This window comes from Eupeodes corollae, chromosome 1 (genome assembly GCF_945859685.1).
Source record: "Eupeodes corollae chromosome 1, idEupCoro1.1, whole genome shotgun sequence".
NCBI lineage: Eukaryota > Metazoa > Arthropoda > Insecta > Diptera > Syrphidae > Eupeodes > Eupeodes corollae.
In genome coordinates this window covers 275,607,170-275,626,279 of record NC_079147.1, presented here as the reverse complement: position 1 = coordinate 275,626,279, position 19,110 = coordinate 275,607,170, and the positions used below count along the sequence as shown (strand labels likewise).

The 19,110-nt window shown below is 32.9% G+C and overlaps 1 protein-coding gene across 4 annotated transcripts in view; it reads left to right on the top strand.

Moving 5' to 3' along the window:
- The window catches only part of LOC129938411 (serine-rich adhesin for platelets), a 301,751-nt gene that overhangs the window by 171,090 nt on the left and 111,551 nt on the right, over nt 1-19,110 (top strand). The window lies entirely within an intron of this gene.

Sequence of the window (19,110 nt, the reverse complement as noted above, 5' to 3'; positions counted from 1 at the left end):
TCTTTTTCTGGCAAAGGCTATCCTTTCGTATATTACATTTCCGGTGACCGTTTTTATGTACCAGGAAGTCAGTTCCATAAAGATTTCTAAAAGAAAAGAAGAATAGAGAAGCATACACTAGGAATAAGTTAGGGCATGTACTTCTTCTTATCTTCTTCGTTTCAAAACATTGCATGATTTCATTAAATGTTATGTGTGAAGGTGCTCTCTGCAGGAAAAAAGAAATTAAACACCCTAAAGGCTTTTATTTAGAGGTTTGTCGGTTGGAAAACATTTCAAAAAGTCATTTTCCTCATGTACATACGTTTTAAGATCTTTTTTCTTTGTAGGGTAGAATGATAAAAGGTTATTCCTTGTATTATTATTACTTAAAGAACGACCCCCACCGCGCCTACTTAATGAGGCAATTGCACGCAAATGTCAGTTTACTTTTTCCTCTTTGGAAAAGGGGAGCTTTTGGGAATTCATTAGAAGGTTTAGTTCTAATACCCGCGTCCCGCGTTACGTACGGTGAAAACAAACTTTTATCTATAACGATTATTCTATTATTCAAATTATACGGTGGATTAATATTTACCAGGACACCATGGGGGTGGTATTGTTGACGTATGATTGGTTCTCTATGGAAAGAGATTCCTGTTTTTGGGGGAGAAAGATTATAACATATAAAGAAAGGTCTGAATAATGAAGTGAAAAACGTTCGGAAAGAAGTGCCTTCAAGGATATTATTAAATTTTGCTACTGTTTCGCAACTGAAAATAAACGTAAGGGAGTGTAAAAGTGCTAATTTTATTCATTGTTTAAGCAATTATTATCAAGTTTATTAAAGATAATAGTCCCTTTTTTGTATCAATTGAATTTTAACAAAAATATGGAAATTTCACTCAGAGAATGTCGCTGATATTTAAATTAGAAATTATTACTGGTGGCAAAGAATTGAAATTGATTCCAGAAATCAAAGGTCTATCCACACGTATCCGTTAATTTATGTGTCTCTGTTTTCAAACGATAAAAATGTATGTTTTATGAACCTGATAATAATGGAGGTATGTTTGTAAATACTGCATGCTCATATCTTTTTCTTTAAATTTATATCACGCAATAATCGTATCAAATTCTGAGAATTGTTTTTTTGTTTACATATTTTGCACGAAATAATATAAAAATAATGTGAAATTAGGAATATGATGAATTAACATAAAAATATACAAAAGTTCTTTAGCAACAAAATAAAAAATATATTATTTATGTTGAAGGTGTTAAATTGCAACCTGAAGCGAAACTTGTTAACTACAATATTTTACATGAAACTCAAGTCTACGATGATTTTTTTTCGTATTCAAAATAAAAATTGCAATTTCAGTAAAAACAAAACGCAGGTGTAAAAATTTGATTTTTTGATATTCTGACAGTGTTTTTAGTTGCACCCACATTTCAAAATTAAATTAACTGCGTAGTTAAAGTTCCTAACCTACATAAAAACTATGGGAGGGAAATTTGCACTCGTGTTTAATTTGATGGAAAGTGAAGCGTTATATAAAAATGCAGCTACTTTCCAGGAAATATACGATTTAGTAAGAAAAATTTGTCAAGTGTCGCTTTAAATGAAATGAAACCGATGCTCCAAAATACAGTTGTTCAAAAAATATAAATCACAGAGCGTGTCGGCAAAAATGTGGATTTTGAAATGAAACAAATATTCACTTTCGCTTTAATTGTATACATTTTCAAATTAATATAATTTACAAATATAAAGGGTTTTTGTGACATCTGTCGATGCTAACTACTCCCTTAAAATGTTAAGAAATGAATGTCAAGAAAAAATATCCATATAAAACTGCGAGTCTTGTTTTTACTCACTTGCAAAGTTTTTCATGCCTAAACAATTAGTTTTTTTTATTCAACTGAGCTTTTTCAAGTACTGGATATTTCAAATCAACAATTTTAGTGTTTTAAGTGAAATTAAATTTCCAATGGGAAGGAGTGTTTCAAAAGCTATCGACTTGATTAGACACCAACCGGTTTTGCAGTAGCTGATAAAATTGGCAAAAGTCTTAAATGCTTTTATTTTTACTTAAAAAATAAAAATTTGTACAGATAAAACTGTAAAAGAGAAAGCAGTAAAAAGAGAAGAAGTAAAATTCAGCAGCTTGAAGACTTTAGGGTGTACGTACATCTGATTCTTGTGATTCAGAATCAAAATAAAACAAAAAATTGGTGTAAACGAAAGAAATCTCTCAACAGTTTTAAGAGTTATTAAAATTCAAGCCATCTTAAATGGATTAAACTTAAGAAAAAACGCTTTTTGACAAATAATGGAAAGTTATGCTATAAGAGTTTTTAAAAACTCAAAAAATCTTACAAAAGAATTGTATCACGTAATTTTTCCAGACGATAAAACTATTTCATTTTGGTGGTGTTAAAAGCTTCATCAGAATTGTGAAGAAGATGTTTTCATATTGAAAGTGTTAACATTAAAATTGACTGCAGCTAGGTAGAAGAGAATTTTTTTTTGACACATAAGGTAAATAAATAAACTAAAAGCTGGGACTGAAGAGCAAAATTGGCACTTCCTTCAATAACAGCCATACTCATCTGTTCTAATCTAACAAATTATAATGGAATAAGGACTTTAAGATTAGTTGAATCAAAATAGACATTTTTTTTTGATTTTAGGAACTTTTAGTTCAGTCAAAACAAATTTTAAGGACTTTTAGATTAGTTAAATCAAAATATTTAATTTAATCGAAATTAGAACAAAGTTGAGAGGATTTTCAATATAGTTAAAAACATTTTTAAGAGGCTTTTAGATTAGTCAACTCAAAACAAAAATGTATTCAGTAAACAGATTCTTATGCCTGTTATTGGTTTGAATAAAAAATTCTCATCGATGATTCGGGCTCTGTATTTTATCGCTTCTTTGTAGAATTACAAAGGCGCATCCAGTTCGCACCATTCAGATAGTTAATAACTTCGTCAACTTGCAGAAAGCTTTTTTTAAAGTGAACACGCCTTATCTCCGTTAGCATTGGACAAGCGCCTAATATATCCTCTCTCTCATGCTGATTTACAGAGGGTGGAAAGATCGATAATCTCGTTACGATGTTGCCTTAAGTATAGTCTGATCAGTTCTCCTCTTATATTAAATCTGGATCAAATGATAGAATTGTTATATTCGATGGTAAAATAGTTTCTGTTCAGTCTTTCGAAAAGAACGATTGTGAATATTTTTAAGGCTGTATTCAGAAACGATATTCCTCTATAATTTGTAGAGTTTTCTACATTACCCTTCTTATTCATTGGCATTTTTAGGGCTTCGAAGAAGTGATCGGGGAACGTTCCGAATTTGAGCATATTTTTATTTTTTTTACGTGTATTTTTTGTAAAGTTTGTTAATTTCCAAGTAATATAACCTTACACTTGGAATTTCATTCCTTCTCAGGAGAATAAGAAGAGCTAATGATCTTTTCCTTAATTGCTCACATAAAAAGTCAAACGACTCATTTTTTTAGTTAGCTTGTTCGTATTTTTCATACATCTCGCTGCTTCCCTAATAAATTCGTTCAAGCTCGCAGATTGGAACAAACTTAAAAGAACTCCTGGTTTCACATTGAGTAAGCATGCTATGCATAGCATTTTGGTAGTTGAAAGTTGCCGATGCTTTCTATCTAAACATGAAATTATCCGCCAGATTATGAGTAGTACATTCGAGCTGGGAATATATCTAATTATTTGCAATATGCAGAAATATTGGAAAGTGAACACCAACAACAAAATGTTTTACAAAAGAGCACCACTCTCCTCCAATCAGACCATAATCAATTACCGAGCTTTCCATCTTTAAAACAAACGTGAGTTCACCTTTTTTGTCACCGTTTGTGCTACAGTTCAAAATTCACAAGCCGAACTCTGTACAGAGATTAAGAGCTTGTTTTCCATATTTATTTATTTTAACATATTTGCTTTTTCGATTTTGACATCCAAATGTGTTTTCTTTCGTAAGTATTTTGTATTACTAGAATCTCGTTCTTCCATGCTATCCCTGCGCTATTGGCCTGAGCATAGTTTTGAAAAACCACAATTGGTTCCACTTTTCAAGCCGACAGAATCATCCCAAGTGTAAAAACATCAATCTACCCACAACGTATCATCTTTCAGGACAACATATGTGTTAGTTTTACGCGTTTATTCAGTTTTCTGACGTGCAGAAGATGACCTCTTCTAGCTCTGATGTTCGGGGATAACCATTTTGAACTGAAATCTTTGTGTTTTAAAGTTTTCCTGCATTTTTAGTTTACACTGTATCTTTCGTTTTAAGTTTGACAATAAAATTTTAAAATTTTGTATTCCGTGATTTTACTTCTTTTATTTCCTCTATGATATTAGATGATTAGCTTGATCATTTGACAGATGAGAACAATATTCTTCCACTTTAACTTTTTGATCGACTTCTTCTTTGGATTCAAGACGGAAGATCAAATTTTTTTCATTGGATTCCATTTGCATTCTTTTCATTTCTTTTACTAATACACCTAGCACGTCATTTTCAGAATTTAATGCTATTATTTCTATATCTGATTTGTTGGCTAGATGTTGTTGCTTAAAGTCATACAAATCTTCAAAATCTTTCCGTGGCATGTTCATTAAGAGTCCAGAAGTGTTTTCCTTTTATTTTGTTTATTTCAGCTCAATAACAATTTTAAAATTTGTACCTATTCAGTTGTCTCAAACAAATATTTAATTTTCTTTGCAAGAAAAGCTAGTGGTTGATTGATCTCTTTTTTTCTATTAAAGATTTTGAGTTTTTATTAAATCGACTTTAAGAACTAAGGACTTAATCCCAGTTTGATTGATTTTCTTAAAATTATTGATTATTTTTTGTATATGAAGACCAAAAGTAAGTTTATGTGCACTCCTAAACATAAAACACTAACTTCCAAACTTAAATAATAGATCGTGCAGCGTAGTTTTTAGGAATAATCGGTCATCATATTTTAAAACTAAGTCTGGCGTACCACAAGGTAGCCACTTAGGACCTTTACTGTTTATTTATTACATTAACCACTTACCTTCTATTACAAAACACTCAACTGTTTTAATTTACTCTGATGACATTAAAATTTTCAAACTTATTGGCTCACTTGACGACTGTTTACTCCTACAATATGATATAAATAGTTTTTGCGAATGGTGTTTTATAAATAAGCTTTTACTAAAGGAGTACAAAGAAGATTCATGCGCTTTTGCCTCGGTTTCTTCGCATGGTCCAATAGGCTCAAACTTCCAGCATACAATCATAGGCTCCCGCTCATAAATCTTCCTTCGCTTTCTAAATGCAGAGAGTACATTCAGCAGTGCTTTATTATAAAATTAATCAATGGGTCAGTCATATCACTAACAATTTTGACACAATTAAACTTTATTTATAGCCGTACAAGTATTAGAAGACAAGTTCCTTTACGTCCTATATCAAGCAGATCGAACTATGGTAAAAACAGTTCCCTCAACTAATATATTTTAGTTTACAACAAGTATTACTTTTTGGTATATTCCGTAAGCGATGATCTTAAAAGTTTTTAAAGTAAAATTTTTCAATACTTCAGTTCAGCTTTTTTTTGCAAATTGCTTCGGGCATTGTAAATCTAAGAATAAATGTAATACTTAAGTTCTAACGTTAGTTTGTTTAACGAATTCAATAAATAATAAATAATTAGCACTAAATGGCCAATCTGTAGGAATGCCATTAATTTTGAAATATATTGCTCGGTAAGAAAGAAGTTTTCTGTTAACATTTATTTTAATACAATATTCAAGTCAGTTTTAAAATTGGTTTCAATGCTAAAATGTATCATCTGCAAAAATAGTTGATTTACAACTTGTTAATTTTTGGAAATCGTATATATAAGTATTGTATACAAAGCAGGGCCAATGACCGGATCTTGTGGTACTCCTGCAAGAATTTGATATAGTTCAGAAAAGCAATTATTTGCTGAAACTTAAAAAAATCTTTCAGATGAAAAAGAAAATATGATTTTAAGAACGAACATTGGAAAATCAAGAACTAAAAACTCATGTATTAGACCCGTGTCAAAAACCCTTTCAACATCTTATGAAACCATACCAGCGTTTTTTTTTCTAATGCAAATTTATTTTCCTTATGTCCGATGTACTTGGTGTCCAATGCTATGGCAGCTTTTGAACCAAAATGTTTCCACTGAAAAGATATTATGCACATTTAAAATGATATAATTACATGTTTTTTGAGTTTCTAAAGGCTTTTAGTCACAGAACTAAAAAAGCTTATGAGTCTTTAATAACATGTTGTGATGGGATTTATTTCTGGATGGAAACTGTTGGAACTTTTGGATTTTTGTTGTTTTTCATTTCTTTGGAAAATAAGTTATATAAAAATAAGTTATAAAAAATCAGTAAAAACAGAAAAACTTTTTGTTAAACAAATTTTGTATAGGCGTCAGCATACAAAAAATATTGCTCATTTTTTTCATTTGATATTGAAACATCGCTACCTAAAACGAGGGAATTCATATGTTTCTGTTTTTCAAAGCTTTTTGTTCATTATGAACTGCTTCAAATTTGGTATGCCACTAATGAAGATTCGTACCAAATTTAAAATGTTCAAAAGTATTTAATTTTTAAGACACGCTTTTAGAAACTTAAGCCTTTAATTAACAAAGATTTTCAGCTGAAAAAAAAACACTTAATGACCCATTCATATTTTATTCCGTTCTACATTTTAGCATATGATTAAAAATAATCGCATTGTAGTGTCAAATAGTGTGGGCTTCTCCAAAACAAAAAATCATACCTTGAACCGGATAGCTTTAAATTGCTTTAAACACACCTACAACTAATTCATATTTTAAAAACCAAAATAGGTAATAATATGCGTTTATACCAAAAACAGACAAAGATTATCAACACTCTCTAAGCTCTAACTAAATTTTAAACCATATCCGAAGACAATATACCACCCAAAAACAGAAATTCATAGTTCTCGTGTTCATAAAAATATAAAATTAATAATTTAACTCACTTATTGTTGTCGATATAGACGACAATTTTGGTGCCCATCATAACATCCCAAAAAAGAGAAAAAGATTTTTATTGGGCTTGTTTGGAATGCTATAAAAATGGACTTATCGTTAGTAATAACTTAAAAGTCGAATTTTTTAATGAATTTAAAATTATGACTACTGAACATCATAAAATTTTATGTTTTCAAACTATCGACGAAAAAATGTTGCAGCAACATGATTAAATGTTGCGAAATATGTTTACAGTATTTATAACCATTAAAAACGACTTTAAGTTTTTGGAAAATTAATTTAAATTATTTAAAAAATAAATGTTATTTTATTTTGTGCTACAATTTATGCACATAATGAAAATATACTCAAGGCACGAGTATAGAAAGATTAACATAAAACATTTCATAAATGGCATGTGTTTTATTTATGTGATAGTTTTATTATTCATAATTTTTGTGTTTATATTTAATCCAACTTTATGCGGATATTTTTAATGAGAAAGTAGACTTTTTCTTCTCTTGTGTTTATGGGTCAGCCAAAGATTTTGGAGATATAACTACGCTTGTTTAATAATTACAGTCATAAATTAAATGTAGAATATATTTTAATATTAACATTAAATGTTGTAATGGGTACAAAATCTCATAATTGGTATCCATAAAAGGCAATTTGTAGGAGTGGAATTTCCGTTTTATTGTATAACCTTTAGAAAAATGGTTTCATTCTTATAATGTCCAGGTCCACATGTCGCAATTCTACAGAACAATGGCACGTTGTTCTCTCTATACCAACAATGAACAATAAGACCACAACGCATATTCAACTTATATATAAATCACTTCTTTATTGCTCTGCTCGGGAAGCCTCCTACTTTTCCCTGACGATGCAGCACATATTGGATGTAATTGTATGGCAAGCAATATTCTGATGAATAGGTAGTAGTGCTACCATCATAATCCGGTCCCCCTACTTTGTTGACATCAAAATAATCAGATTACGTCCATTTAAACGTATTAAAAAGGACCTCTATCAACAAAAATTGACACATCCATTTCCATTAAACGGATGACGACAACGACGCACGGACGCATGGACAAACCAAAACCATTTTCGATACTTGAACTACGACGACATATTTTTGGATAAAAGGATTACATTTAAGGATACTTGAACTACACTCCAGAATTGAAGTGTCGACTGTGGGTGGGTTAAATTGTAACAATTGTTACTAATCCCTATTGTGTCCGTTTATAGAGATTAACGAACAAACAAAAGTGACGGCACACTTCTATACCTCCATGCCATGCCTACCTACCGAATTTCGAGTGCAATTCAAAGGACTCTTGAAGGCGGTAGCGCTTGAGAGAAAAAGTATCGTATTCTCAAATGGACTCTATTTTTATTGATCCTTTGTTGTGATTTTATTTGTGTCAATCACGATGATTTTCGCACTTCAAATGTTACTAATGTGGATGTGGTCTTAACAATCACATTTCGGGATCCTCCTCGCTTATAATAAAAATATCGATGAGGGTAGATGTCTTCTTAGAGGACACACAAAATGAAATAGGAGAACAAAATTAACAAGCTGACGAAAACCACACATGTTCATAATGCAGGAAGGACATCCGGGAGTAAGAATAAAGATATAAATAAGGTGGTATGTGTTTGAACACTGTGCAGGTTGATTGTTACAAAACTACCATTTTTTTTCATTTTTGGATTAGAGGGTGTGTCCCGAAAAATTGGTTAACTCAATTTATGTGCGACGAACAATAGAGTCTTGCAGATGTTAATCAAAATATTGGAGAGTTTGTTGTGATGAAAACGCTGCTGGTACGACAATAATTCTGAATCAGTTTATTCTGATTGGTTTTGTCGTTTGTTAATAGTTCAACTGATATCGAGGGTAAGCTTATTTTTAAGAATTGGTCACAGATTAATAATAACCAATAACTGTCTTTATATATAAGAGTAATTGTAGCGACTTGGTCTTCTAACGCTATACGACGCTAATTGATAATGAAAAATTTGGTATTAATTGACCTTAACCGTTTTGATACAATATTTTAACATACATCTTTCGATGGCGCTTTAGCAAACAAAGTATCCTTTTTATTATGTTCTTTGCATTAATTTACCATTCCTTTGAAAACTATTTTAATTCTGTATTAGACCAATTGCCTAGCTTGTGTACTCGAAAAACTTGCAATTTGATAAAGTATTCCACATTCTTGCTGTACACTGACAGTACATTCAAAATTAAGCTCAACGGTAAACTGATTCCTGGAAGTAAGACTTTTTATCTCGTCCAAATATTGTTTTAAAACAATCGCTAAAACAACGAAAGACATGAAACTTGAAACAACTTTAGTAATATCTCGAAGATCGAAAGCTTCTTAATGACCGACAATAGAGCTTTCATAGCAATAGGTCCTCTGGTGATCTCATGGTTCATCTCACCGAACAGTGGAGCAAATCTTAACATCGTTTTGGAGAAATTAAGATTATTGCTCTTGATATTTCAAAAGCATTTGTTAGAGTTTGGCATTAGGCTCTCTTATTGAAATTGCCTGCTTTTGGTTTAGATGATTCCCTCTTTCATTGGATTAGTAATTACATTTCGGATCGTTCAATACAAGTATTATTGGATAGGGTCAAGTCTGAAAACCACAAAATGAATGCTGTTATGCCGCAGGGCTCTGTTCTATCTCCAACACTCATTCTCATTTTTATTAATTATCTCCTGTCTGCAACTTCTAATCCAATACATTGTTTAGCTGACGATAGCGCTCCTAGCTTTTCATATTCGTTTTCAGAATCACATCCCTTTTCATCGGATTTGGAACTGCAACGACGAAATTTGATAAGCTCATTAAATTCCTAAGCAGCATTGTACAATGCGGAATACAAAACCGCGTGGAATTTAATGCTTCGAAAACCCAATGTCTTTTGTCATAGCCTATGCTTCTTTACCGTAAAGCACGAAGGGGTCGATGAGAGTCTTACATAACGACACTTTAGTCGCTCATGAGAAGGGCTTTACTACTCGATTTCTTTCTTAACCTAGGTAGACGAACTTCTTAACTACCTCAAAGTTACGTATGTCGATGTTGACGTTTTGGTCATGTACTTTGTTTTGCCCATGTCTGCCACTATATCTCCAAAACTCAAGCAACACTGACATCACGCTGAGTTCTTGCGATTATGTCAATGTTATCAGCAAATTCTATTAATTGGACAGACTTTTGAAAGATAGTGCCTCTAGTGTTGAGGTGCTGTGTACTATTACAGTGCATCACTTTCTCTAAAGCCTTTTTCGACATCGGAAGGTTCGGTTGATTTGTTCCCAGCCTATAATGGAGTAGCGCGAATTCTTCATGGTTATCCTGCACAAAAGAATAAGTTTGGCAGAGATGCCGAAACTACAGCTCGTCGCTGTAGATGCTGTCGCATGCGGTTTTGAAATCGATGAAGAGATTGTGCGTGCCGATTTGCTGTTCCTTGTTTTTTTTCAGGATCTTTGAATTTGATATACTGTGGACTTTCTTGGTATAAGACCACACTGATAAGGACCTATCAGTTTGTTGATGATAGGCATTAGAAGTTCACATACTACGGCAAAGAAAATTTTGTAAGCGATGTTAAGTAGATTGGTTCCTCTATAGTTTGTGCAGTTTAGATAGTCTCCTTTTTTCAGTATCGGGCAAACAATACTAAGGCTCCTTTCATCAACAACAAAGTTTTATTTTACTCTTCGAAATTCCAACTAAACTTAAATCCAAGTTACTTGATATCATCCACTACTGCTACATAAACTCGTCCAAAACTTTAGCTGAATCAATCATTAGTTCCGATAAACCAAATTTTAGGTATTTGTGTAGGAAGTAGTTACAATATGCGTTACTGATTGGTCATTGACGTAAGTTAAGGCTTCACTTGTAAAGCCTATCTTTAAAGACAAATAAGCTTCTTCTGATACAATCATTTAAACTACACGATTCAATTTTGCTCCAATTGCGTCAAAGAGATTCATTTTAAATTTATCTTCAAGTTCAAAAGTCCAATCAATGTTGATCCGTGTACCTATCTAAATTTTTCAAAATCAAATTAAAAGTAACGCAAGAATATTTATGTCGGAAGCCATGTCAAATTTCACAATTATGTTTGATTAAATCGAAACATGAATCTTAACTTCTGAATGCGTAAGTCGCAGTTATCAATTTTGATGTCGCGTTTAATTGTCTCATAATTTTCTTTGTTTACTTTTGATTTCGTTTATTTGTTTATACAAAATTCAAAGCTTAGATGTACCTTCATACATACATGAGTCTTCATCGTGAGTTCTTTAAACTTGCGCAACTTTCTTAAAGTCTTTTGCAATATTTAACTCCCAATACTATACGAGAAGTGCATCATCGACAACCACATCAGATAATAATAAGAATAATTTGTTTTCGTAACAACATCTCAGAGTAGTGCTAATTTTCTTTATCAACCTTATTTTACAACAAGATATGTGACAAATTTTATTGAAAATACCTTCACTGTAGATATTTTTAAAAATCTTATTTGCATAGAACAAATTCTGTAGCAAACATTGGGCGCCACTTTTTCTTCTATAAGTATAGCTTTTCAAAGCTAAGTCTTGGAGGACAGTTTATATTGTTTACTTAGGTAGATTGTAGTTAGCAGGTGTAAAATAAGTGTAAATAATCATTGATAAGTATAAAATAGGTGCTCATAGATGTAGACATTGTAGATGTGAGCTTGTAAAATAAAATCCAGCTAAGTCTAGTTGAAAATATTGAATTTTAAAAATAAACAAGAAATTAATTTAAACATTTAATAATCGATTAAACCAGAAGTACAAAAAAGTTGTTCTAATTTAAGAAATGATTGTCATTGGAAGCTTTTGTAAATATTTAACATTTTTTCAATCTTGTGTCATTTATTTGATGAAGAAACGAAAAAACCCCATCAGGTTGTCTAAATTAAATGTTAAATGTATATCTTTGCCTTTTTTTTAGGAAAAGAATGTTGAGAATTTAATCTAAAATAAAATTGTCTTGCAGATATCTTAATGGGTATACATAATGTATTGTTTTATTTGTTTAACTCCCAGCTGTACACACCAAGGGTAGGTTTCAAAAGTCACAAGTTATGTTTTTGAAAGGAAATTAAAAATCATCAAACACATTATGATTAGCGATTATCCATTATATTGTTTTTGGTTACTTTAACGTTGTTTAAATAAAAGTATAGATCCGAATGTAGGTAAGGGGTATGAGGTCGGTATAGGAGAGGTAAAAACAATGAGTTATGGGTACTCATTAGTTTTGGTATATCGATTTGACAATATCAAATTGTTTTCTTTTTTTGTGTGGCCTTTAAAGATTAAAATATTTGTTATTGTTGTAGGTGGTGGTTTTTATTTTTATTTTTGAATTCGGTGGCATGTGGTTATTGATATGACAGAAAAACGTGTGTCCTAGAAGATAAAACAATCTGGAGGAATTTCCGAACACCTATGGTAGGTAAGGTAGACGAGTATATTTGAGTTAAGTGGCTGAGCAAATTTGCTATTTTGAGTTTATTTACAGACATAACATTAATACAGTACATTTTTGTTGGTTAAGTTTATGAAAATGATAGAGAGACCTACCTGCTATCAAGTTTTACATATATTTTTGAAGACTATGTTAAAAATAAGTGAAGAAGCTTATTGAGATCAAAATCCATAACTGCTGGACAGATATGAATATTAAAACAAACAAGAAAATACTTTTAAAACTAATTAAATGTATTTTAAAAGTGTTTCTAAAAGAATAGGTCTTAAAATAGAACCTTAAATATGGTCATGAAATTCTGTTTTAAAACAGAGAAACTCAATTACATACTTAAAGCTAAGTTCAGACGATTGCCAGATTTAATAGATCTATAAGTGCCCTGGTAAAAGCTGCCAATAAATTGACAATATCCAAACATCGGATTCTCGCCGTAGTACGTTGTCCTGCCATAAGTTCTGTCTCTCACACAAACACGTCTTATTCAAATAAGAAACCATCTATCCAAATTCTTTTTACGGTATTTATTTTCTATTGAATTGACTTTATAAATTCGTAAATTATGCAAAGTGGCCACCCTAACCTTTGAAACACTTTCTTAAACAATCCGGAAATTCATCTATCGCTGCACGCAGGACTTCCAGGAGCAGCAAAGCTTAACCAAATCAGCTTAAAGAGACTGAATATTTTGGTAAGGCTTACAGCATGCCCTCTCCTTCAAGATATTCCATAGCAGGTCATCCAGCAGATTAAGATCCGGGCTGCCAGAGGGCCAATCTTCAGCGCCGATAAACAAAGGTAAATTGTCCCTTAGTCAAAGTTGTGTGGTCGGTTGTTGGGAGTCTTGGTGAAAAATCTGGCGCTTACCTGCAATTAAGGTGTTACTAAAGGCCTTCACGACCTTCTCTAAAACATCACTTGGATAGTAGGAGGCATGTGTTTTTACTCCCTGCTCATAGAAGTGTAAATTTGTAACACCGTCATACGTCACTCTCCACCAAACGATCAATGAAACTGGATGATGGCCTCTTTGGAATTTTCAAACGTTTTCAGCAGCTTTTTTGGAGCTATGACCATACATTCTGTTGTTTTGGCGAAACAACTTCTTTTCCACTGTGACAATGTTTTCATCTGCGAAAGAATATTTGTTTGTCCTCCGTTTGCTTGTCTTTGAAGTAACACCTTTGACCTTGTCGTTCTTATCTTGAGCAACGCTTTTTTTTTTGATATTTTGAGTGGTTTCAGCAGTTTTAAAATACCAGTGGGAGTTTTACTGCATTATTGTGCAGTGCAAAAACAGCGACGCTTTTCTCTTTGTTGCCCCACTCAATGTTTATCGTTTCGCGTATTTAATTCAACTGACTCATTTTTTTATAATAAGCGCACACTCAAAGGGATATATTACCCTTATTATGTAGACACAGTGTGAGCACTAGGAAATGGAGAGAGGGTTTGAAAGGAGATGTCCGTGCACATTGGTTTTGAATTCCTGAATATTGCAATAGCTGGGAAAGACAGAGTGTGTCAAGGCATTCCACATTCGCATAGTACGCCTAAAGAACAAATCTCTGTACTTGAAAGTACGACCGAAGTTGGGATCGAGGGTATATTGATGAGTCTTGTAAATAACAGCCAGATTGATGATAAGTCTTGTAAATAACAGCCAGATCAGAGGGGGAGAAAAACTTCTTGCATCGCCTTAGAAAACCAAAACATCTTGCGGCATTTTTGACGATATCGCGAATGGGATCGTTCCACAAAAGGTGGTTTGTGATACACATACCGAGAATATCTAGATGTTCAGTTTCTGGATGCAAGTGCCATTTATGGATAATGGCAGGGGGAGTATATTTCGCTTTAACGATACAAGAGAGCATTGCGTTTTCGAAGCATTAAATTCCACGCGGTTTCCTATTCCCCATTGTACAATGCTGTTTAGGTCGGAATTTAATGAGCTTATCATATTTTGTCGTTGCAGTTCCACATCCGAAGAAGAGGGGTGTAATCTGAAAACGAATATGAAAAGCTAGGAGCGCTATCGTCAGCTAAACAATGTATTGGATTAGAAGTTGCAGACAGGAGATAATTAATAAAAATGAGAAAGAGTGTTGGAGATAAAACAGAGCCCTGGGGCACACCAGCGTTTTATTTTGTGGTTTTCAGACTTGAATCCATCCAATACAATTTGTATTGGACGATTTGAATGGTAATTACTAATCCAATGAAGGAGGAATTCTTGAAAACCTAAAGCACGCATTTTCGATAAGAGAGCCTGTTGCCAAACCCTATCAAGTGCTTTTGAAATATCTAGTGCAATAATCTTACTTTCTCCAAAACTATGTAAAGATTTGTTCCACTGTTCGGTGAGATGAACCATGAGATCACCAGTGGACCTATTGCTACGAAAGCCATATTGTCGGTCATTAAGAAGCTTCCGTTCTTCAAGATATTTCTTGAGCTGATAATTAATCAGCGTTTCCATGAGCTTGGAAAGAAGGGACGTAAGTGCAATCGGTCGGTAATTAGACGGTGAGGAAGATTCGCCTTTTTTGGGAATAGGCTGGACAAATGCGGTTTTATATCCGCTCGGAACGAGATTTGAGGAGTAGGACAGATTAAAAAGCTTACGCAGTGGTTTTGCCAGGGATGAAGAACACCTCTTCAGAACAATAGCGGGGATACCATCTGGACCAGCAGATTTATGTATGTTAAGATCTTTTAGGACTCTCGGTACATTTGCCAAATAGAATCCTTTACTCGATCAAGTACAAGCGGAGTCATAACACTCAATAGCAGCGTTGAATTTGCGGCGAACTACCTAGCAAAAAGAGTTTTGCTTCCTCTAAGTAGCTAACAAATGGAGTGTCATTCACAACGAGCGTAGGAACCGAGGAAGAGGAAGAATTCCTCATGTTTTTTACAAATGACCAACAAATTTTACTGCCTTTGTGACATTGCAGTATTTTTTGCCGTAATTTTTGGTCATGTAAAAATTTGGTCCATCGAAAATGGGCGTTGCAGGTCGTCCTGGCTTGTTTGAACTTATTCTGGTTTTCCTCAGTTGGATTGGCTTTAAAACAACGGAAACTTACCTTCTTGACCCTAATAACCTCTTTACAGCTCGCATCGAATTAGGTCTGATGCTTTTAACCCTGTTTGGTATAAAAGTTCTCATTCCCAGGAGAATCAAACTTGTGATCATATCAGCGCTCACGTCAACTATCGAGGAAGCATTGAGACCAGTTAAAGATCCTGAAGTAATTATTGAGACCGTTTCAGTTGGCTTTCTCGTATTACCAAACGGTTCTCTTAGGAGCTCTTTCTTTAACTGGAGAGTTTTTACACGAGAAATTTGCTGATATGACACAATAGTCAGATGTGCCTAAAGGAGATAGAACACTAATAGTGTACTTACCAGGGTCAGAGGTAAGAAACAAGTCAAGAGTGTTTTCTGCTCGACCTACCACGTCCGATATTCGAGTTAGCTCGTTGACCAGCTGAGTTAGGTGGTTTACCTCAGCGCAGATCTCAGCACACAACGATTTCAGTGCTAGGATAGGACGAAACAATTCTTTAGATGGAATCAGACAAAGCATCAAATTAACGAGCAGTTGACACTCTGTCTAGGTTGGGGCCACATGAAATTGAAAAAAGAATTGGTTCAGAGACCATATTGTGGCAAAAACTGATAAGCAAAATCATTCCTAATGTATAAGGCGAGACCATGGTGGGAAAAGAATAATGGCACCAAGTTATACCCTTGAATAAAGAATTCAGTGGGATCGGAATCCTCACCCACTTGGGTTTATGGGAGTACACAGAAAGAAAATTTGCTCTAAGCCCACGAATATTACAATAATCTATCCTGAAATAATTCTTACTTAAGGTATCCATTTGTCCGTTATATATTTTGAGAACAACAACGGATTAATATTTGTTTGCGTTTTATAAGATAGAGACAGAACTTATGGTGTATTCAGCAATCTTCAGTGACGAAGCTCATTCTTGGCTCAATGGGTTATTGATCTGTTGAAAATTCACATTTGCTGTAAACCAATAGTTAAACACTTTCTAAAGTAGACATCTAAAACAAAACATTATTTGGTTGATTTATTTTTTCAAACTTGGGGACTTGGGGAGCTATAACCTACTTTAATATGACACAATCCACACAATAATGATTAAAAATGAATTGACAGTTTTCTTACAAAATACAAATACATACATGAAAAATATTACCAAAAATTAGTAAAAATGGATTTTCGACTCAAATATCTTTTCAAAAATTCAAAATATTCTATATTTTCATCTTATAGAAAAAATATTTTTCGACATTTAGTAAAATTTTTATATAAGTCCAACAGTCAGTTTTTTCAAACAAATCAAAATATACAAAACAGTACGCAAAATTGTCAAAAATTGATTTTCGGTTTTCGATATATTCTCGTGAATAAGTGAAGATACTGTCTTCAAAATAATTTCATTCTGTGCTTAATTTTCTTAAAAATATGCAATCTGTATTTGTTTATATAAGAAATACTACTTTAATTGTTAAAAAATGGTTTTTGACTAAAAATCTCGTTAACATAAGCTAACGTCAAACTATTTCATCATATGCAAAATATTGTTTGGTAATTTTTAGTTAATTTCTTAGAAGAACTTGTAATCAAGACAACTCGACGTTACGTAACTCCTCACAGGTAGTAAACTTTTTGAAAATCAATTACAAAATGTTTGGCATCATCCTAGTGATTGGTGGTGTATTTTTATTTCCCAAAAAAAAATTTAAAAGCATTAAGTAACAAGATTTCAGTGCGCAACTGTGATCACCTCTTTTAAAAAAATAACGCGATAGTAAAAATGTTCTTAAAAAACTGCGCATTTCTGTAGGTTAATTAAGGCAGGTATAGTTCTATTTCAAACAATAGCACATTTTTTAGTTGTGCCTGTGAAAATTAACCTCTTAATGGAAAACCGATGTCAGTTAATACTGATCATTCTAAATGTGTACATTACTGTACGCGATAAAATTTGCATCTGCTGTGAAATGCATATTCATATTAGGCACACGTCTAATTAAAGTGAACGACATTTTTCTTAACGAAAAATTAAAAAAATTACGCAATATACGTGTCTAAAATATGTCCTTACAATTATTTTAGTGTTTCTTGCTGCTTAAAATTTAAATCCCTTTTTTGTCGGATAAATTTCAGAAACTTTGCCCTTAGATGAATAAGCTTCAAAATTCTTGATATTTTTATCAATAGTTCCATTGTGATGGTTCTTTACTTATGGATGTTACATGTAAGAACACATAACTCTAAAAATGCATTCTTAAGCATCTACTTAACCCGAAATTTTGTAATAATGACTTTATTTAAAAAAGATTCAATAAATTATGAAAATTTCGATATCGAGTTGGAATTAATTCCCCACAATCTTCAAATTTCCGCACCGCGTTGCTGTGTTTGTTGAACCAATCATTTTCTTAAATTCCCCTAAAATATTTCGACACTCACAGAAAACCCCCTTCAACTTCACAAAATTAAAAGGAATACAAAAAAAACGACAACCCACCACCTGTCATGACCATCGCATCTCATCTGGCAATTGTAAATTAAATTTGAATTTCAAATTTCACCGTCGTCGCCGTCGTGGTTGTCGTTTTCGTACCGCAGAGCACCCAGCGCAGCGCAATGACAATACAAGGTTGCGAAATTCCTCCAGAAACTGATAAATATCTTCATATTTATATCTATATGTAAAGTCTATTAAGATAAAGAAGTGCCAACAACAAAAACAAATATCATCCAAAACACCCCCACATAAATTCATCATCGTCATCATCATAATCATCATCGAAACAATAAACCAAGCATCTTTTTACCCAAAGAAATTAATACAATATTTTTCTTACGATTTCTTAAGGAATGATGTCTCCATCTTTTAGTTAAAAATATCTTTTTGTTTTCAATACCAAAAAGTGAAAAAGAAAGACATCAAAAAAGATCAAAATAATGATAAATTCCAAATAATAAATAATCTCCTTTAAGCCGTTCCACACGCTCGTCGCTCGCGCTACAAGTGTCACAGATACGCGTGGCGTACGAAGCAATGAAGCATATCCCCCTTCCTCCCACAAAAATGGTGAGGCGCTAAGCAAACAACCTGTACCTTTCCTATATACCTAACCTACCTACATAACCTGGTGTTTATATCTTCTATATGTACCTACATAATATCGCCCCCAAATAATAAGAGACACATCTTTCAGTCTAATCAATGGTAATTAATAACTATACCGCATCATTCTCGCAGCCAACTTGAACTTTCTATGAAAAGGTATAAAAGTACATTTGTGAGGGAGTGAGAAATGGAGTTGCGCCCCATCTCGAGACTCCCATCCAAGCTCTAACTGACCACTGCAAATAAATCACTAAAATGAGATAATATTTTTTTTGAAAATCTAAAAAACTTAAATTTAAAAAAAGAAA